Source organism: Sipha flava, unplaced genomic scaffold, assembly GCF_003268045.1.
Source record: "Sipha flava isolate LNK unplaced genomic scaffold, YSA_version1 104_pilon_pilon, whole genome shotgun sequence".
Lineage (NCBI taxonomy): Eukaryota > Metazoa > Arthropoda > Insecta > Hemiptera > Aphididae > Sipha > Sipha flava.
In genome coordinates, this window is record NW_020271718.1 from 2314562 (window position 1) to 2338293 (window position 23732).

At 31.1% G+C, this 23732-nt stretch overlaps 1 long non-coding RNA gene across 1 annotated transcript; it reads right to left on the reverse strand.

Annotated features, from left to right (window-relative positions):
• Positions 1–2250: 2250 nt before the first annotated feature.
• Positions 2251–2769, reverse strand: LOC112683675. Its single transcript, XR_003148609.1, has 3 exons — positions 2675–2769; positions 2473–2608; positions 2251–2395 (listed from the first exon to the last, which is right to left on the reverse strand). It is a non-coding gene; the product is annotated as an uncharacterized LOC112683675 (long non-coding RNA).
• Between the last annotated feature and the right edge of the window lie 20963 nt (positions 2770–23732).

Consider the following 23732-nt stretch of genomic DNA (forward strand, 5'->3'; position numbering starts at 1 on the left):
TTATTTCAGAAACAAAACAAGAGTGGTCACGTGGTAGGTTGGCAGTATTCGTACAGTTTAATAACTTTGGATTGGTTTTAAGATCATGATAAAAATTATCTGTTTCAATGTAATATACGAATGAACCTGAAATAACAAAAATAAATCAATAATTTATACTTTTTGAAAATGTATAAATAATATACCTTTATTAATTAAATTAATAGTTTCTTTGTAGTGGCTCTTTATTATATTACGATGATAGTCGTGCATGAGTGTTTTTGATACATCGAGCACAGCAAAGTCTCAGCATAATTAAATTATAAACAATTACCAATAATAAGAATAATAATAATAATATGATATATACCTATATAAGTAGGTTTGCAAAAATGTATTATTTTGTCCTTCAATATCACTGGTGTTAAATTTTTATTTTCATAAAAGTGCAGTATTTTAATGTAATACGGTTAGTCAGTTTTTGCAACTTTGGCTCGGACGACACCAACTCCATTTTAATTATTTTTCTCGTTAACTCCATTGTTTTTCCTAGATTACAATAATAATAATATATCACAGCTTTATTTAGTAATTCATAAAAGTCTTTTTCAAAATAGTTTGCAGCTTTCTTTCGAATTTTAGTGATTAAATGAATATATTTTACCATCCATGGTGATTGTCTAAATTGAAATAATCTATGAACCTGTAAATTATAGTAGTGTTAGATATATTCCAAAGAAAAATTATTATATTAGTTTAATTTTTCTACTATTAATCCGTAAGGTTACTATTAATATGGGTTTATGTTCATCACATATACCCGTATATTCTTCAAATAAATTTTTTTTGTCAATTGTCGAAGGTGATAAAACATCGTTTACGAAGAAATCACATTGTCTTCGTGCAAAGTCGTTTGCGCTCGAACAAGATGGGAAAAATTTGATATGAAAGTACAAAATAATAATGTATAATGTGAATTATTATTATCTTTTAATAACGAAAAATCAGTGTTTTGTTTTTTCCTCAACTACCCGCAGTGGAAAAACATGATGAGTATCGTTCTTTTTCTTTAACCCGTATATGTTGAGCGATACATTGTTTTTTTTTCAAATATTTTATCTTTATTGGAGGTAGTTGGGTATGATATTCCAGTGAAATTATTATACGTATGTTCATGAATTGAAAATGAAAAAAATCATTTTCAGCGATTCATTGTTTGTTTACCCCAATTACATGTTTTGATAATTTAGCTCACTTGAAGCATTGATTATCTGAGTTATGACGGTTTATTACTGCTTTTTTATCCATAATATCTTTTGGTAGTTCGATATATGAGGAACCACCCGTAGGTATATATACCTTGGAGTATACTTGTATACACCGAGTAATAATCCATCATTTGTCTCCAGATAGACCACACTGTCTTTGCCCTGATAGTCTTCCTTCTCAGTTAAAACTTTAACAAATATATCGTTAAAAATGTACTCTACATTACTATCGTTAAAAATCGTCCTAGTCGAGGTTTTGGTTCCACGTCATTTGATCGCCGTGAAATGAGCGCGTGTCATAAGAGTGAAGTTATTTGCTCGATAGCAATTTAATCGCGTAAGCAAAAAGAGCGCATATTATAAGAGCGCAAAGTAAAAAGTAAAAATACATTTTTATTACAATCTAGTCAAGATTATCATATATTATTATAGTCATAATTATACTAAATATTTCCAAATAATTTCTTATGGTCTTTTCTTATCGATGGATAAAATGTTTGTGTTCTAATTATAATACAAATACATTTTCACTTCAATTTTTTGACTTAAAACATTCATTTAATACAATTTAATTAAATTAATTTAATAATATATTTAGCAGCACGGTAAATCCCAAACGGCAGAAGCGAACTGATAAACCAACACTATGAAACTACAGGTTTTCAGTACAGAACAATATTGTTATCGCGCTCAAATAGCTAACACTATTTATGTACCACGATTAAATAACTAACCAAATAGCTAACCAAATGACCTTGCTCTTGTAACGGTATGCTAATGGTTTTTTTCATTCATCGTACGCTCATTTTACCGTGACCGAATGACGCGACACTCTACGTTTTAAATTCTCTATTCACGGACGAGTTTTCAATAATTGGTTTATTATAAAGCATCGTCCAATTTAAGATAAAATTTGATAGGTGGTGCAGTTGATTTTAAAATATGTATCAGTTTGGATTTTACTGAGTTGAGAAAAACCAAATAATCAAGAATATTTGCTGTATTCCTTTTACAATACCACGTTATACGATTGTTAATAGATGATCCTACATTAATAAAACCAACAGCATTTCTCCTCAAATCTAATCGAGTCCTTTTAACTCGCTTTTTATTCTCCTTGTTTTCGTTATGACAATTGTTAGAGACCCCTACGGAACAAATTAATTTTGTGACTAACTAACATATTATACTACTTGGCACTTAATATTTTAAAAAATAATCTTACCCGAATTTTCACAGAAATGAACATTCGCATACCATGTGATGAAGCAATTCATCATAACCATCATCTTGCCATTATTTCTGATGAATGAGTAGCAGGTATATTCGTAGCTAATATCGCGAAGCTACTTATATCCTTTCTGTATGTGTTCGAATAACATTGTACGGAATATATTTAAAAATTTATAAATTATGTAAGTACGTACCGTGAAACGTTTTAATATATCTTGTAAGGATGTCTTGACGCGTATACGTTTTTGAACATTGTCCACACGAAAACATTATATCAGCGTGGATCTTCATATGTCATTGATGAATTATTAAGCTATTCTAATGAATAAAAACGTTCGTACAATTAGTGCAGGTAAACATATTTTAACACGAAAAATGTACGAGACAGAAATAAAAAAAAATGTCAATCCGTGAACAATTCTTGTGGTAAACTAAGCAACAGTCAAGTCGATGTTTGTTCCTCTGTGATTATTTAATCAAAATGATGATGGAAAAAGCCCCCTCTGACGATATAAAGTTGTGTAATACACGTGTACGCGTATACACAATGCAGTATCGAAATACTGCATTGTAAGTCAAAATACTATATATTAATATAATAGCGGTCAAGAATTCTCGTAATTATTCTATGCAAGCTAATATTTTGACTGTATCCGAATTGCATGCCAAAAAAAAAAAAATGTCCGAATTGCATGCCATGTCTTAGAGAGGTATGCCGTGTATCCACGAGTTTATTTATCATGCACTTATGTGCACAACTTTATTTTGACTTAAATTTTTTATGATATGGTTGTTACAATTGATTAGTTTATTGATTGAAATATTTTTTATATCCAAGTAAACATTTTACCAAACTGTACTTATTATGTGTATTGTGGTTTGTTTCACGGACATACGTATCGATCACTTAAATATTTGCACTTCAACTTTGTAAGCATTACTATATTAATCTGAAACGATATTAAGATAAGAAACGGCATACAATTCGGACAGATCCCTCTACGAGGTGGCATGCAATTTAGACATTCCAGTATATGTTTATTTTTTTGTCATGCAATTCGAATGCACCGAATATTTTATATACAAAGAAAATACACGGGCTAGGAGATGGTAAACTCTTTAAAATATCCCGATTAATATAGATTCGGAATTTTAAATAATTATTATATAACCATTTGAGAAATCATTTCGTTTTTTAATTGAGTCAAAATATTACATTTTATTTCAACCATTTCGATTAATTCATCATTATATAATAATGTTCAATATGATAAAACCGTCTGATTAAATATGACAATCAGTTTTAATTATAATATGATATACAGAAAAATATATTATGCCGATATATGCAGTATTATACATAAACAATTGATGTCGTATGAAAAATCCTAAGAATTGAGTGGCTACCGTACAAAAAAAACTGTTTATGATAATATTCATTTTTCTATTCAGGTTTTGAAGGGCTATGCCCTTTTTATAAGACTATAATAACTATACTATAGTATGATGCACAGAAAAAAATGTATATTATGCTTATGCATGAATCGTTGTATATAAAAAACTGATGGTGAATGTGGTCCATTCTAATAAAATAAGTAGCTACCGTGTAAAATAAAAAAAAACTTTTTGTAGTTAGTACAGAAAAAAATTATATCGGAACGTGTATCATTATGTAAATATTCTGTTTTTATACAATATTAACGTATTCGATTCTTATCCAGATATTGTTTTATTTTTAAACAATCAATTCATATTTTACAATATGCGACTGACTATTCGTTGTTTTTATAATACTACCATTAATATTTATTTTACGCGGTTAATATAATGTTTGTCGTATGAGTTTCGGTACAAATGATTCAATATCTTATTTCTATGTAATAATATGAACATATTTAATAACTTATTTTATTTCCATGTAATAATAATCATATGCATGATGGGCCAGGAGGATAGTCTGGAACAAATATATCTTTAGATATTTGAATTATATTATTCGACTGTAATGATTATTTGTAACTATCTAACGCCTTGCAGCATATTATTTCGTCACTTTTTCGAATTTTGCTTCATTAGTTTTCCTTAATAATATCGTATGTGATCAATAGGGGTTATGTACTTTGTGAAATTTTCTTACCATAGTCGAATGTTTTATTATTGTTATTATTATTGCGTTGTGCTGGAGTGAACATGCCAAAAGAAAATTCTTGTTGTGGTGGTGTCAACGTGTCTGAGAGATAATCTAGTTGTGGATAGTGGTGGTAAGTAATGGCTACACTTCAATAGAATCACAGTTGGCGAAGAAATTGAATCGTATCCACTGTTATCATAGTATTGCGTCTATATTAAAAAAAAAAAAAAAAAAAAAATGGAAAACATAATTAATTATATTTTAACAATTGTTTGTATTGCAACTTACCATATCTCCAAATATACTTTCGGGTAAAACACGATTGAGCGTAGATTCGTTATTGGCGATACCTTTTTAAGCTACACGATTCCGTACGATTTTACCTGATTTTTAACTACACGATTTTTAAGTACGAAGTTTTAAACGTTGATGCCAATTTTCACACCGGTATTAGAGTATACCACATACAAACTATACAAACTTAAAAATTTAGCTAATACCTTGTGTTTTATTGCTTATATTACCTATGTTTATTGTTAATGATATGAAATATATCAGATATAATGAAATTTCGTTATTTCCGTTATATTATACGGTATTTTCTGAGTTTCAGTAAAAGTAGTTGGTTATAGATGTGAAGAAATCCAAATTTAAGCATTTTATTAGGTAACAATAATTTCATTCAAATAAAAACTGTCGATTTATTTATGAATTATTTTTCTTTTATTTAGTTACTCTCATTTTATTTATTATTTTACTATTAATTTTTTTTATGAACTATTACAGAACTATTATATAGTATTATTATTATATATTAGTATATGTATTCTATATTTATATATTTTTAGATATAATATGGTGAAATTAGTAAATTTGACAACGTAGCATACAATTTCATACGCAACCATGTTTATTTATTTAACCACATTTTTGTTACCTATCTCCAAACATCCGCAATCGTGTTCTACCCATATTTTTAAGCTGTTCAATATTTATTACTAATAATATTCAGGTGTAACATTTAAAACAGAGAAAATACTTATAACACATGGTGGATATTTATTTCCTGTGCATGGATTAAAACAACGATGTGAACTGATCGCAAATAAATACTGCATACTCTGAGTTTAAAAAAGAATTTCGTACAATTTTGGTACACAGAAAAAATAAGAAGTCTCCAGATTCGGTTAAAATAGTGAGGGAAACGGCGTAGTGTTTTTAATAATAATTATATTTTTTAACGGAAATTTTGAGTATGGGAAATCGTCATAAGAGGTTTGAGCAATTACATGTCGTTTGATATAACACAATGATGATTTAACATTAAACAGAGAAACCTATGCACCTACTCAAATATTATAATATGTTAATTTAAATACATAATACGAATAGATGTAAGAGTGTAAGTGGAATATTTGCTATGTTGTTATGTCCTATACGTCTCCAGTCCGATTCTTACCCAGATATTGCATTTATTTAAAATATTATTATTATATTATCAATAATATTCGTTATTTTTTCAGATGCGTTATCATCAATATGATAATATTAGAAAAATTAGCGGGTACTTGTAATCACGTTTAGAATTATTGCTACTGATATCGGTTATTATCAAAAACTGATAATCACGACCGGTGCGTAGGTACGGTAGATAGTGGTGGGGAAGGGGGGGACAGCAGCGTTGGTCGTTGACATGGTCGCTGAGCGGGGGTCTCTCAGTGGTGTAGAATAGGAGGTGGTGGAGTGGGGCCGGTGGCAAATGCGGTGGCGGTAGTGCCAGAATCCCTCAAAATATCCTACTGGTAGACGCAAGATATAATGACCGAATGTTTGTCGTCCTTTACTACTAAATTCCTTGAAGAGTATTAACCATTATAGTGAAGTGTGTGTGTGTGTGTGCGCGCGCGCGCGCGCGTGTGTGTGCGTGTGTGTGTGTGCGTGTAATGTACAGGGAATGGGACGTACTTAAAATCTTGTGCAAGTCACTAAGATGGATGGTTGTATTAATATAGTAAACGTTTTAAAAACAATGGTAAATCATTGGATACGGAAAATGATTCTAAGTCAAGCTCAGTTTACCGTACACCACGTTTAAAGCTCGGGCACTTATACACGTGTATATTATGTGTGTAGAGATATACTAAATATTTGTTTCGTCTGGTTTAACCACGGATCTATAACGTTATTTTACTATAGGCCGAGCGCCACGAGCTGCTCGATGTTCCTCGTCTATGTCTGATAACTATTGACCATAATAATAAGAATGGAATTCGATGGTCGTACTGCAGTTTTCTAATATTATATGAAGTGGCGGATCATCGGTAGTCGTGATGATTGTACCAATGGTTCTGGCAGATCTGTTTTTATAATAATATTACAACAGCATAATAATAATAGAGAACCACGAAGGGTTTACGCTCAATGTCAAACCGACAATCGTAATATTGTTAGTTCTATCGAATCATTTACCAGTTGATCTCTAATTGTATGATTTTATAACATTGGATGTCTATTGGAAAAACTATAATATATGAACGAAGATATTTTATAAATGAGGCCGGTATAATATTCTCTAAAAATGGCCAAGATAAAATATTAATATTCTCTTAAAAAATTGAAAATATTCTTCCAATATTCATTAAAAACCATAATAAAATATACAAAAAATGTACTTTTATATAAAATATACTTAAGTAAATATGCTATAACTTAGGTAGGTAATATTTTATTTATTTAACTGAACTATTTAAGAATATGTTTGCAACAAATTGACAACAATATTTTATTTCATACGCTTTGGTGTCATATTGGTACGATGGCCCAAATATGTTTTCACATTTACTGAAATAACGTTTAACATTAATTTATTTCATGGAAACATGCTGTAAGTCAGCGCAGAAACTCGTTTGCGCACATACAAAATTCTTTACCTGAAAATCGACGAATCGTTTGCGCACAACGACACATTCAACACATAACACGTGTTTACATATATCGTCACAGACTGCAGTACAAATTATCAAATATATTATCTTAATATTATCTTATAATCGACTGTGTAGACTGTAGATTATATAAGTTTGAATTTTCCAAACAACTTTTAGTAAAGTTACAGTAGGTATGGACTATGGATATGGACGTTGACTAGTGTGTTGACGACGTAAACTTTAATATGGCCTAGAAATTTCTAATACTTTTGAATCTCGGTGAGGAAAACGATGTTTTAATATTGATAATTATAAATTTAGTGAATACCGTGTTTTAATGAGTGGATGTTCAAATTTTAGATGCACTAATAAAAAAATGTCCGACGAGTGTTATTGTTAATAAATGAGGAGTATAATAATCAACGATAATAAGCAAACGAGTTCTGGCACAAGGGATTTTCGTCACAGGTAACCAAAATATATGTGCGCAATTGAGTTGTGCATTTTTGCATAAAAGAGAAGTAAAAAAGGTGCGCAAACGAGTTGTAGCCGTAAATCAGTTAAGGTTACTGAAAAATATCTATAATTTATACGTCATTAATTCCATTCAAAATTGTTGCTACGTTTTCAAAATTCAATGTTATATTTGCGCCACTGCAACACAAAATATGAAAAATCTATAAAATTAATCGATATCTTCTCTAATATACTTTAGCATAATAAATATTCTTTTATCTTGAGGTATTGCCAAATATGCAAGATAACTTGCCATTAATTTACACGTTTCATGATTTGTAAAGATTGCAAACCTTCGTCCGACTTCATGGAATCAAAAGAAAAAAAAACAAATAGGTAAAATAATAGAATTCCAGTCTCTGGTTTTATAAATATCACATACTAAATTCGGTCGTGGAAGAACTCTGAGACAAAAGTGATTTTTCCACGATATATTAGTCTTTTTAGTATAATTATTATCGTATACGAAGGTCAAATCTAGAAGTTCGAATCTAGAAACACAACATGAACCAAGTTAACACTTGAAATAACGCATGCTGTTTACCGTAGTGGTAATGGACCACTACTGAAGACTCTTTATTCACACGTCTTCTGTCTTTTATAAATTCGCTCGACTTAATTAAACGTATTTATCGTTTACACGCTAATCGAGGGCGTTGGTAATATGATTATTGTACGACTGTTTTTTTCCACTCTAAAATGTTAATCTATTTCTTATTGTGACATGAACGTACGGTTTCTCGTTAACGATATTGACTAATACTACAGTACATATGTATCTGAAATGTTTGCGGCAATCGTAACCTACTCGTTGGCACGTAAACGGACGATGAATCGTAAATTTTAAAATTGAATTTGACGGGGAAAGAAAAAAAAATTGGTAAAAGCAACGGTTAATATATTTTTTTAATTAATACGTACGGTGATATTGCGGTGTTCTACCGCGTACTCATACACTCAAATATCGATTATCAAACGCATATTTTATCATATTTTATCGATAAATAAAGGGACAATGTCGAATAAATTACCGTTTTTTTTTCGTTTCCGAAAATCGTACAGTAATAAAATATCACCAGCACACGCTCATTAGATATACAATAACCCGTGCCAATAGACAATGTTATTATCGCGCGTTGACGTTCGCGTCATTGTTCGTAGAGCACTTATTGTGTTCGGTTAGAAATATTTCAAGCTCCCTTTATCCGCACACGACCGCGTGTGTGTGTTTAGCTGGTACGTGGGTGTACCGTTGGTACGTAATGGGATCCGACGTATCCAGAAACGAATCAGCGCTATCGTTTTTCGTTCTATGAGACACTTGGATCTCACTACGTTTTCATCTAAAATGTCGTCCACGAGTCATATAATACGGTATTCCAGCTGGAAATTTTCCGGATCCCGTAAAAACATATTTTTAAAATTTTGGTGTGTACACACACACACACCGCTTGTGTCCGACGTTCTGCTGACCGGATGAGATCTAAACACACATCAGATTCTAACGCCTTATGTTAGATCCTTACTGCGGCAATATCGCATTTGTACATTTTTTAGTTTTAAACGGCCGATTTTATGAGATTCTGGTACTATTGCAATTAATTGTAAAGATTGCACTCGGATAATAAACACATAAATGTATACTTAAAGTACATCAACGGACGCGTCGCGTCGCAACTAGAGAGGACGAGCGGACCCGCGACGACCGCAACGGCGTGCTGCGATCGGGTATAAATCGCGTTTGACGAGTATCGCAACGTTTCGACGGATCACGACGGTATTTTTATTGTCCCGGTTTTTTCCGTAACGATTACCGATCGCACCGCTTGAGAAACGGCTCGTTTCCTAGCTACTCATTATTCTGCAATCGAAGAAAAAAGGGACAGAGAAAGAGAAGACGAAACGTCTAACCGTACGACACTTTTGTCATGATTACACTTGTATTTTGATCTGTTCGTACCGGTTTTCCGTTAAAATAAAAGTTATTATTTACTAAGCGCACGTAATATATTTTTTAATTAAATTATTTATTTATTTTTTATCATTGGTATACTTCTCTCTCTCTTTCATCACTCCCTCGCCGATTACAAGTATACAATTATTATTATTATTTTTTTTATTCATTCGCATTTTCAACTTCTGTAGGTATTTATGTTGGTTATTATTGAGTACTTCTGCGTGTATACTTCTGTTGTTCAGAGATTCTCGTATAATGTATATCGCATATCTGATACGATTATTTTATGGTTTTTATTTTGGTTCTTTATCGAAATAAATAATTAACTCGAACTTCAAAAAATAATTACCATTCCGTTTCAAAATAAACCTAACTAAATATGTAATTTAAAAATAAACGAAACCCAAGCGCATTCGATATATTTTGTGTTTTATTTCCGTTTTTATGAGGAATTTTGTTATAAAAACAGTTGCGCATTTTTATTATTTTTCTTTTATTCTGTTATTCAAACAAACGAACGAAATTCGAGATATTTTTATGTGACGTGTTGTAAGACTATAAACTATAGCCTCTTAGTGGTGCATCTGTAATAAAATATGCTCATTTAATTATGTTAAAAATTTGTTGAATTTTAATGTACGATTACAAAAAAAATAAATATAATCTAATATTTTAGAAAAATTTGAAATATTTTCGTATCGTTAAGAGGACGTCACACCTGCTGTGTTATCTCCGTCTGACATGCGTACACATTGCAAATTTGCGTTCAGTGAATCAAATGTAGTGAAGTTAGCTTTAATATTAGAGTAAATTGACCTATAATCAAATTTTAAGGGAAGAACTTTATCTGTGTTTTGTTGATCGGGTTTTTCCGATATTTAAATTTTTATTTGTGATATTTTACATACTCATAACACGCTTAAAAATTAAAATATCGTAAAAACCGACTAACAAAACACAGATAATGTTCTTCCCTTAAAGTTTGATTATAGGTCAGTTTAAACTAATATTAAAGCTAAATTCACTACATTTGAATCACTGAACGCAAATCTGCTATGTTGTACGTATGTCAGATGTGTTATGCGGGTGTGACGTCCTCTGAACACAAAACGGTAAGTGTATTAATTATTTAAATACATTTTTATACATTTAAATCATGGTTATATTTTGTGTGATAAATTTAATCGAACATTACACTCCTGGAAAAGAACAATGTCATAATTTAATATTTAAGTTTATTTTAAGATTATTTAAGTTTAGCAAAGCTGTTGAGAGAAAATTAAGAATAATAGAAGTTTGCTATCGATTATTCAAGATAAATAATTCGTTTCTTTGTTATTGTTATTATTGTTATTATTGAAATAATAAATTATTTATTTTGTAAAAGTAAAATTATATAATGGGATAGAAACATCATTTTTGTAAACAAAACATAACTTTTGTATAATTACCATTGAACGTTATGCACTATAAATATAAAATAATATTTGTAATAAACATTTTTATGTTATAAATAATAACTGCTCGTGACTACACAGAATAATCTGTCTTATTTTACCTAATATAATCATCTCTCTCAAACGAACACATAATATTTATGTAAGAGAACTCGTGTTTATTTATTTATAAATTAGCGAAAACTGCTGTGAATAAATCTATATATTTTAATTATAAAATTATATAATTAATATAAAATTAACGGTTGTAATTTTTTGAGTAGATTTTCTTTTGAATTTCTTTTGAGTAGAAATATTGACAGTTAGTTTAGTAGCTATACACTGAACTCAGTATAAATGGTGGACTTTATTATGCAGATATTAGTTCTTCTAAATATATTTATATATAAATGCCATTTAATCATGTTTCCATAGAAAAAGCTCATATAATAAAACATTAAGGAACAAATATTAAAAAAAAAAACAAACTGAATCGTTTGCAATACTCTTTTGAAAAAACATTCAATTGGGTTGTACGAGATATGAAAAGACTTCCGTCAAAGTTAATTAATTGTAACTTAAAAGTTTTCCTCTGTTCGCGCTCGTATTTCTTTATTTATTCAACGTTTTATTACAACAATAACGATTGCTGTTTTCTTTCAAACTAATAACATAATTACGTGATATTCGAGCATAATAATTTTCAGTGTTTTCGCAATGCGCACTAGACTGGAATGACGGGGAAATGTATATTTCGCATTATAAATTTATGTATAATTTCGAGTAAAATCATGATTGGTGATGGAACTTAAAAATATTTCGTATAATATAATTTTTCGATCTCTGAAGTCTGAAATAATATCATAGCACGTTGCGAGTGCTAATGTTCCAATTTAGAAGTTTAAACGAGTTGAAATTAAAATGCATAATACTTGAGGTGGTGCAAGTTCTCATTTCATATATCACCCTATAGGGTTAGTTTATATAGAAGCGTTGTTGGCTCAAACGAAAAAAAAAGAGAAATCCGAAAAGTATCACGGACGACCCTTGGAAGATGTGAAAACATACGTATGAGAGCTAGAAATATATAATTATTATATAGAATTTGAAGTAAATATTCTTAATTTAAAACACGTGCTTTCATATTATTAATGGGATTAGATTGAAAATGCTTAAGAATTATATTCGTTCAAAGATAAAACGCATTCTATGCCTCCGTTCAATCTTTGTCTGTATATCTTTGTCACGGTAGGTAAATTTTGGGGCACGATAAAGGCCGGCGTCGATCAGAGGGTAATGTATGGCCACCCAAACTTGCCCCTCCATGTCTCTGTTCCGTTCGCTGTGTCTTGATACAAAACCAATATCTTAAACACGGAAAATTTAATACTTCCAATAACTATTTAATTAATACAATTTTTCAACTTTTTATAATAAGATGACTTATCTGTGCACAAATTACTCACGTTTAAAAAAAAAAAAAAAAAACTGCAAATTGGTTCAGTAAAATTTCAGATATAACTGTCATAAAAATCATCTCTCTGTTTAATGATATAATTGGTATTGAGCGTTACGCGAAAAAGGTAACGCTCGAAAATTTTAACTGCCCAAGCGAAAATATCTGAACGTCTGTATGTGTGACCCCTTTATGCGAAAGATATTTTCACATAAAAAAAAATAGTTGAAATTTGAATAAATATGTGTTAAAGGTCATTTTTTAAATTCGACAGATTTTTTTTTTTGAATAATTGTTTATTGTTTTTATTTTAGCATTTGTGTAATTTAAAATGAAATAGATTGAAAAAAAATATATGTATTTATTTTCAAAATCTATATGCTAGAATTATATACGTATACCTACCCAGAAATAGGATATTACGTGCGTATGATATATATAGATTACAATATAATAAAATGAAATAATAAACGTAAGAAAATACCTCTCAGGATAGGATAATCGAAAAATGATAGTAATCTAACACATAATATGGTCAATGAACATAAGATAATTTTGTAAATAAAACAATATAAAAATGTAAATTAGTTTACGGCAATACTGTTGTCCGTATGATGAATGAAATGTTATAATCCGAAAAATTAATAAAATTCACGGCAACGTATGAATATAATAAATATACAGCTCCTTTTGTTCAAAAATAATAAGTAGCTAATAAAATAATAATACAGGATTATGATTATATGGCCCTTTTTCCGGCGCAACAATAATTCGATAACAAAATCGTATAGCAATAAATAAATATTATAATAGCGTAATAATATTATGTACAAAATCGCACATTTTATAGGTTGGAATGCAGATTTCTGGTCAGATGCTGTCGTCCGAAATCTCAATAAAATATAATGTAATACGCAGGCAAACAAGTGTTGGACAAATAAGAAAAATTCACTGTATAATACGAGTGATAATAATAACAACTTTTGGCTTATGGTGGCTGTACAAGTAAATATGTAACAGTAAAATGTTTATAATTATTCTGATTGTGACGGGAACATTGGATGACTAGCACCCCCGCGTACAACGAACAAGACGTAAATTGAGATAATGCGATATTGTCGCGTCGCGTGTTTCAAATAGATTTTTTTAGTACACTCAAATTTGATATCCGTGAGCTCCTCGTCACAACGACAAGGGTAGTCCTACACGCGGATTACGCGCGTTTTTTCGATTATCGTTTACTTGTGCAATAGATGATTATTTTAATGCGGATATCTTAATGCTAGGGGTCATGCTAAAACATGTTGTTCGAAATATCGAGCCGGTTGTGACACTTGTCCATTGAAAATTACAAGTGTAAGTTACCATCATTTGGATATCAGAAAGATCCTTTTGAGTCGCCAGCAATGTCGTTTTTAAATATAATTCAACGATACCATCAGTTTTCCTCCCTCAATTATTGAAAAATGGCTGTTACATAATCGTGTGGTCATTAGGTCACGAACCGTTGTTAAAAAAGCAATCTTTAATAAAGTGAAACGAAAAACAAAAAACCAACAACCAAGTGTAATCTAAATTAAAAGAGGTTTTAAGTCTGTAGTTTTATTGGTTTTTTATTTTCCATTATACCATGTACTATTTTTTTCTTGCAGTTTCTATGTGGTTTATTATAGAATAATCAATGAAATTCAATTTTTTTTTTTTTTTTGGCTTTTGATTTCGTGGTATTTTTATCCGCATTATTTTTATGCGATTTAATTGTGTCGTATAGATACCAGAATAAATTAATTTTACTTAATCGATTTGTGGAAATCTCTTATAATTTACGTTTTATTATTGTAAAGTTAACGTATGCCCAACTGCGGTGGAAATGTTGTACATTTTTTATAACAGAAAGCTTTTTACTTAAGCAGTCTTGAAAACTGTTTTTGAAACGCATTAAACAAGTATAGTTTTATTTTAATTTAAAAGTTTGTAGAAAGTTGAACGTACATTTTAATTCCTAATTTTTTTTTATTCGAGTTTTAATTATATATTATTTGACTTAATAAATTATAAGATAAAGTTTTCAAGGTTTAACGTCTCAATATTTTATGTTTATCATTTATATTCCATCTATAGAATTTCAATTAATAAAATAAATACTTGTATTATTAGTAAACGAATGTTGGAAAATACACATTATTTTAAAGTTTAGGTTGGATATGATGAAATACAAATAGAAATATGCTATACATGTTTTCGCATTTTAAATAAAACATTATTTTATTTCTTACATAATTTTTTGTAAAGTGAAACCTCACAGGGAAGAGACCAAAAAGACGTCCAAAAAACGATGGATATGTGAAATAATGTAGAACATGGGAAAACTAGGGATACCAAATTAGGAAGAATAAGTACAAAATCGGGAAGAATGGGAAGAGGTATCGGTGTCTGCAAAAACTGCAAAAAAAGAGTTGTGATGTCAGTGAGAGAGAAAATAAATATTTGGAACTAATTTAATAATTATTTTTTGCTCCTTTTTCAATATTCAATTTTCTCTTGGTCGTGAATGAGCTTTTGTACACGAATCAGTTTACAAAAAATAAAAAATTATCAATACTTTATGAGATCAAAGTCCGAATGTTTTCCAAAAACCATAGTATTACTTCTATTCATATTTAAAATTCTACTACATAATTCTATTCACTGGGATACATGTATTTCAACAAAAAAAAATAAAAAAAAATACTAGCAATGTATGGTTCCTGAAAACACCAATTGTTACATTGTTTTTATTTTCAAAAGTTCAATTTCATTTCTGAGGATAAATTATTGAGTTGTGAGACGTACATGTAAGGTTTCCATTCAATTTGATACGATCGATTTCAAGCAATTCACAACGAATATTATTGTAAACGATTAAGAATACGATTTTGGACTCCAACGATTTTTTCAACATTCAGAAAATAAAAAATTAAATCGGCAGACTAAATAATCTCGTAATCTTAAACTCTGTTACACCAAGTGCCAAATAACTGAGCGTAAAAATAGTCTATAATATTCATTGGAAATCGATTGCACGATGTGAAATGGACCTATTCGACGTGCGCAATATATTTATGTACACCTTACATACGTTATTTGTTTACTGAAAAAATAATATCGACGAATATCAGAGGGACCTTTTTCTAGTAAGCTTTTCGCTCGGTCGTAATATAACGGACTAGTACTCATATGTTATAACTGTAAGAGCTTCTGCAACCAAACAATTCTCTATGCCATGGCATGCCAGCATAGCCATCCACAGACCATCCAGGTGCAACCCTTCATCGACAACGCACAGAGATCAACTACGTCGTGGTACGCGAAACTCTAACTACCTGACGCGAATTCCTGTTAACGTCCCTGCTGCTATATTTTCACCCTCGTTTCCAAATCAAAAGGCCAAACACGGTCCCTGATCATAAACCGTATCTATCAGGTCGAGTCCGGTGGTGTACTAGTAGGGACCGTAGAGAATCCGTCCGAAACACCTTTTCGGGCTATTAACCCGAGACTACGTACATTATAACCGTTCAGAGGTACCCACGTGTTCCTATAACTGTCCGGCGACACTTTCGTTTGGAAAGATATACTGCTTCGGTAAGTGTAGGCCACTCGCAACGTAATTATTTAGGTTAACAAAGTATTCGCATTCGAATTCACGGGTTTGTACAAAACAGATCATACTAGCAAATCGTATCCCCCACGGATCGACGGTATTATCGACGGAGATATTTCACCAGTTTAAAATGGGGGTGAAAATTAATGGACTCGATTTTGAACTGCTGTTACCACGAACGTGACCGTTGTAGATTGTCATACATCGCAGGTCATTTATAATATATTGTTATTATTGTTTTATATATATCGTATGATAATTGTATATTGCATTGCTTTTATTGTGACGTGCACGTTTTACATATTTTATATTAACGATACCGAATATTCATATTAAACAACAACGGCATGCCGTGTACACAATGAGCGTATTGTTTTTATTTTTGTCCCAATACGTGCACCGTAGATCGATTAAATACAAGGATCATATTTTAATTAGTAAAAATAAAGTATACAGTATTATCAGTTTTTGTGCAAACCTTCGTCAGGCTATGTACGTTAACGATTGGATAGCGCTAATCTATTAGTATATTATATTCATTTGCGAAACTTACGCGCTACGCGGTCGTTAGGATTAATGTCTATGTACAACAATGTAATGTGATTCTTTTTGTTTTTACTAGAATGCGTAACTTAATAAGTAATTAAACATTTAGGCGATTCTTTGACGTCGGTTGGAAATGGTATTTTTTTATTTTATTTATTTTTTTTTTTTTTTGTTCACGTATTCTTTCGTATCCTGTTTATGGGTTTTTTTTTTATTTTTTGTTTTTTATTTTTCATTTGGCGAGCATTCCACTGTCTGTGGGTCATTTCTTTTGACCATAAATTTATTTTTACCAAACATTCTATCCAGTTAATAGCCATACCAGGGCTTTGTCCTCCCTACGTTTTACGATCCACCCTATCGTTTTTTGGCCGCAATTTGTGTCATTTTAGTCACTCGAATTGTTCGCCGGAGTTGATTTAGAGAGAACCTCCACATCAACATCCCTTTTACCCGTTTTAATTTTTCCTAGAACGTAATTTATTAATTTTAATTTAAAATAAAAATAGTAAAATAAACTGAAATACTTTTGGGCACTCAAACTGTGCTCCGCAATTGTTTCTAAATGGATCCGTTCATTTCACCATAGAAAATGTAAAAATATAACAATAATTGATCGTTGTTTAAAACGAGCGTATATCTTTTTACAAGACTCCGTCACTCAATAATAATTCACCGATACGAATACGAAAAATTTTAAAATCCCCATAGAAAACCATAATTTTTTTAATTTTAAATAATACGCAATTCCAGTTGTTTTCTGGCCAGATATATCGTTTATAAATATAATATTAAATGTAAACTATCTCGTTTTGAGTTTCCTCCTGTACAAATACATATTGTGAGTCATATGCATCGTAGAACGCAAGCAAATAAAACTAAATAATTCTTGGGGCTCCACGAGAAAATACGGCTTAAAAAAAAGCTCCGTGGCTGAAAAAGTTTGGGAATTACTGATTTAGAGGGTACGTGCGTGCATTACACATTCTGCCCTAAGCCGGTAACATAATATTTCAGTGTCAAATAATTACTGCATTCGTAATCGATCTTCGTCGTCAAACACATTATTCCATTTATACTCATTATGTTGGTTATATAATTTCGTTAGCTGTTACTTATTTAGTTTTCGACCATTGTCTCCCCGTGTTCCCATAAATAATAATTTCAATACGTTGAGATCGGGATATGTTGTTTACAAAGTTCGTTACTATTGACACGATCTGCGCTATTATAATTTATTAATCATCGAATATTCAATTATTGTTAATAAAGTGATATAATTAATGATTCTAATGTTATTACATTTCCTTTCAATCTCCTCGGAGCTCTTTAAAAAGTATAACGTTAAAATACATTTGAAAATCGTTGGATTATATTTATTATTCGTTTTTGCGGGAAATGTTTCACTGGTAGAATATTTATTACATCAAATAATTAATAAATTGTATAAAACGTTTCGGAAATTGTATTTAAAACCACTTACAGTATTTATAACAGAAACTTAGTCATCTATCGTATTTTCCTCGGAAATTGCTTAATATTTTTTACGGTTTTTGAATACTGCAAACATATATTAAGAGAAAATAAAGGTTCTGGCGTGAAATTAAATTTCAAATATTATAATAAAATGCTCGAAGAAATATTTATTATGCAAAAATAACGTTTTTAAGTTGAACATAAAACCATCATACTTAAATTATTTAAAATTCTAATGTGCATGCAAAACTTACGGAAATTTAATAGATCATTTTAAAATACAAAAGTGGTATAAATAGAGCTACTAGAGTTTCATTACTTGATAACCAGAATAAGTACAAAATAAAAAGAAATATAGAAATACTGTTCAAACCAACCAGAATTTCATAACAAATACTATTTTATGACTTTCTTTTAACGTTAAATTTAATCATTCTCAAAAAAAAGGTTGGTTTTTATGTTTTTCCTGCCTATAAAATATTCCCGATCATCACGTTTTTCTTAACATAATCTACGTAAATAATATACTCAAACGGTTATTATTTTCATAAATGCCATAAGCATGTGTGTATAATAATAAGTAGCATTCATTACGTTACGATATAAAATATTACGGCACTTCGTAGTCCATGTTCGAAAATTATAATAAGAAAACATTGCCTTAAGATTTTATAAGGTCTACCGAAAATGTTCGCTGGAATATTTGTGTACCACTTCATATGAACGATAAAATGTACACTAGCACTGTATTAATTTTCGTTTTATGGACAGGAAGACTGATGTTGAATTCGTCAGTGTACGAAACGCTCGTGTTCCTAATAATTTGAAAACCACGCCATCGCGTCAGTGTGTCTAGAGTGATATTATAATTCAAATGATATTATATTGTACAAACGAGATATGAGGCAATGGTTTCAAATTGTATATAGTTAAATTATGTTTTCAAAAACAGACAAATATACCTTTAAATGAGAACTATTGTGCATGGTGTTTGTGCGTCGAGTCACGTAGTTGTGTTATGAACGCGAAACGTTGTGAGTGCACTTCGTTACATTACGAACACTAGTATCTACAATAATTTTATAAAAGAGATCTACTTTATTTTACTTGGCAATTAAAACCAATAGTCCTATGTTATTGGATAAAAATAAAAATAAAAATCCAACCGTTTGAAACGTATATTTGCTTCGTTTCGTGCGATGCCTACTCCATACCTCTAGAAATTAAAAACGAAACCACATCAACAATAATTATAAAGAAGAAAAAAAACGCGTCAAAGGGTTTTAAAAATCCGACTTAAATTTTCCCTGGCTATTGTTTACGGTATACTTATCCACATTCTGCGTGTGCATACATGTATATGTATTTTTCACTTAATTGGTGTAACTTCTTTTCTTTTTTTTGTGTACGACTATAGTTAAAAATTAAATCCTCCAGTGTTCTTAACCCCTATGGCATACTTTGTCAACAGAAAAATACTTTCACTGACTTCTATTCATTTCATATATATTCACAATACGCTCGGAATTCTGAAGTGTGCCTTCTGCATTAGACCTGAATGCATAAGTTAATAATTATATTTGTTGTACGTACTTATAATTGTAATGATGCGCATCATTCGGCTGTATAACATGTTATAAATAAACTGTAATGATGTATACTATTCCGTTATATAACATATTACAAGCTAATAAATAACGATTCTTTCGATACGCGCGCGGACAACTCAATACAGATGATAATGACCTGATCCAACAATACACCGTTGGCATCATAAGTCAAATCTTCAAAGGACTTGTCCAAGGTCCATCCCACCATACTTCCATGTATAAAAAGTACACAGAACCCTTTTGCACGCTCCCTTGACCACGGGTCGTCAGTGCGTCCATACCAAGCTCTTGGTCATAAGTGCGCACCGACCGCCGGGACTCTTCAAGGAGTTTCTTGTGACAAGTTATTACCACGTTCGATTATTTCACTTTTAATTTAACTATGTATTTTCGAACATTCAATTTGTAACCCCAAATGCATTACCTTAAACAAGGGGAAAGGTAATTCGTTCAAAGTCATTACCTGTTTCCCCACTATCCATATCTATTCTCTATTTTCCCATTTTCTCTTTCATTTTTTTTCTTTTGTGCGTATTATTAACAGTGTTGAAACTTATCTAGATAGATTTTTTGTCATCTTTTATCTTATCTAGATAAATAACGCTAAGTTATCTAATTACTTATCTAAGATAAAATTTTTACTTATCTATATAATTGTATTATTGCCAAGATTAGAGTTATTTTTATTCTTGTGTGGAGACGAATCCAACAAATCAGAGATCTTCAAAATCGGTCCAGCCGTTCTTGAATTATAAATTCTGTAAATAACCTGACTTTCTTTTATATATAGAGATTTTCTATTCATAATCATATTTCGTGTATTATTAATAAGTAATTATTATTTCTTGGTATGACATTTTGTTTGTATTTTCATGTCAGGAAATAAGTTTTGTTATTTTTAAACTTAATTTCTTATTTTTCCATGGAAGTTCCAAATATAGTAGGTATTTGATTTTACTATACACATGTAACTCATACGTTGAATAGTCATTACTTCACTCTTGGAACCCGTCAAGTCGTAATTACTTATAGAATAATGAAAATCATCAAATTAATATTATATGGAAAACAATATTGTTGACTTAAAATAATTTTTTATGTATTCTGTATTCATCCTGATACGTACAGAGAAATTTTTATTTTATTTTTTTTTTTTTTTTATGTAACATTTTAGTGATTAACTATCATTGAATATTGTACATTATATAAAAATACTGCTTTAATAGTGCACTTCATTACTACATTAAACGTTAAACACCTAGGTACCTATTGATAATAATGATTATAATTAAGTCTTCATAGATATTATTAGAATATAAAATATTGACCAAAAAATAACATTTTCTGAAAATATCTTTTTTTTTTATCTAGATAAAAATTAAATTATCTTTTATCTTTATCCAAATGAATTTGGACATATTATCTTTCATCTTTATCTAGATAAATTCTGCATTATCTATCCCAATACTGATTATTAATGAAAAACTGAGTTTTATTATATTACAACGATCGTCATAATAATATTCTACTAGAATATATTTTTTAACATCTGTGAAAATCGAGATACTTTATAAGTTCTACTGGAAAGTGATGTACGTATACCTATATATACAAGAACAATATCTGTTAATGATCGATTTCAACTTTCAATTATTAAAACAAACGTTAACTATTTCGTTTCAGTGCACACGGAAATTGTATTTTGTAATTATTAATCGCATTTATATACATTGTATCCGCGTGTGCTTTTCTGCGTTTGTGCACGGGACAACCGTTCAAAGTAATAATAATGTATTTTGCCGATTCGCAAACATAATATTGTATCGTACGAACGCTCATCGAGGTATTTGTTTAGGATAATCTTCCATTGCGACGATAACAACATTACGCAGCAGTCACCGTCTGGTATATTTTCAAAATTCTCGTAATACACATTTATTGCGCTTAATACTGATACGTATTGACTATTGATTTTCGTTTTTTATTTCGTGTTCGCCGCGAGCCCCCTCCCCCACCACAGTTATCGTTACTCCGTTACAAATGAAACGAAAAACACGCGCAAGTTCCGATATCGCGGTCGGGGGCGCAGTCCTATTGCGGTTGTACTCGTAAATGTATTTCCCACGGCCGTAACAACGCGACGACGGTCCGGCCGAAACATCGTCGAGCAGTTGAGCAACACGTCGAGCAGTTGTCGTCGGTGATCGCAACGACTGTACCGATAACACATTCACGACAAGAGGTTCGCGTTTGCCGGATCGGATTCACGACATAAACACCGGGGGAGGGAGGGGCTAACGCTGTACTACGTTTTTTTTTCTTGTTAGCGTGAGAATTACATTTAAAAGACTTAAAAAATTAAAAAAACCGCCACCAGGTACTGGAGACCGTTTTGTCGGGGCGGTTCGTCAGGGAAGAATTTGAGAGTGCGTCACCCCTTAAAAAAAAAAAAACAGCTACTTGTGAATAATTACCATTTAAAAATGTATAGAAATATTTTTATTCTTATTGAAAGTACGTTGTAGCGTTTTCAATATTTATTATTATAAATTTAAGGCCACAAAATATAAAATTTCAAAATAGTTATTTCGATGAAAACATTATTTCAGGAATTTCGCCGTTTCAGTAAAACTGACATCCGACAGGTTTAACCGTAACGTGTAATGATCTGCAAAAAATTGCAGAATTGAGTTAGTTTATAAAAAAATTTACCATTGAATTAAATTAAGAATATTAACTAAATATTAAATTAAATGTTAAGTATAATTAATTTTCCGATAAAGGGGGTCTTCTTGTTCGTTGTTGTACGGAGTTTATGTTAAATAATTTAAGTCTCTCCAGAATATTTACTACGAGCCGCTTACTGCCCCGGAGACCGTCACGTCGATGACGGGACTGGAAACGGACGTGCCGTGTAATCGTTCGTGGCGACTTCGGGCAGGACGCGCTCACACGTATCGCCGCAGGAAGAAACGACGGCCCTGAGGAGGTAAAGGAACGCGCGAACGACGATAAAACATTTGGATCACGACGAATCATTGCTACGGACTGCGCCGTGACGATGGCGAGAGAACGCGTTCGCTGTCGGACCCGCGACTTGACGGGCGTCGTCGTTCGTCCGTGTTCGATCTTCCCAAAAACATGTGTACATCGTTATTCGAAATTTACAACGTTTCGACGCCAGACAACGTTTTTTTTTTAGAACGTCAATAATATTGCGAATACGATTGTACAGAACTTTATCAGTTATAAACAGAAGCATAGGCGTCACTAAGAGGTATCGAGGGGTATCTTTGCTACCCCAGACATTTTTGCGGGGTAGCAAGGGTATTTTTTGCTACCCTAAAAAAATGTATAGATTTTAAGAATATATTCAAAGTTTATTATTCAAGTGTGTGCGAACAGACCATTTATTATTGTAATCGTATCCAAAATAATTATACTTTGTGGTAAGTCCAATACGGACAATATAACAGTGTATACACTGTACGTCATACCATGATTTATGAAGAAGAGTTAGCCGTTTAAGTAAGCCAGTTATCATGTTAAACCTT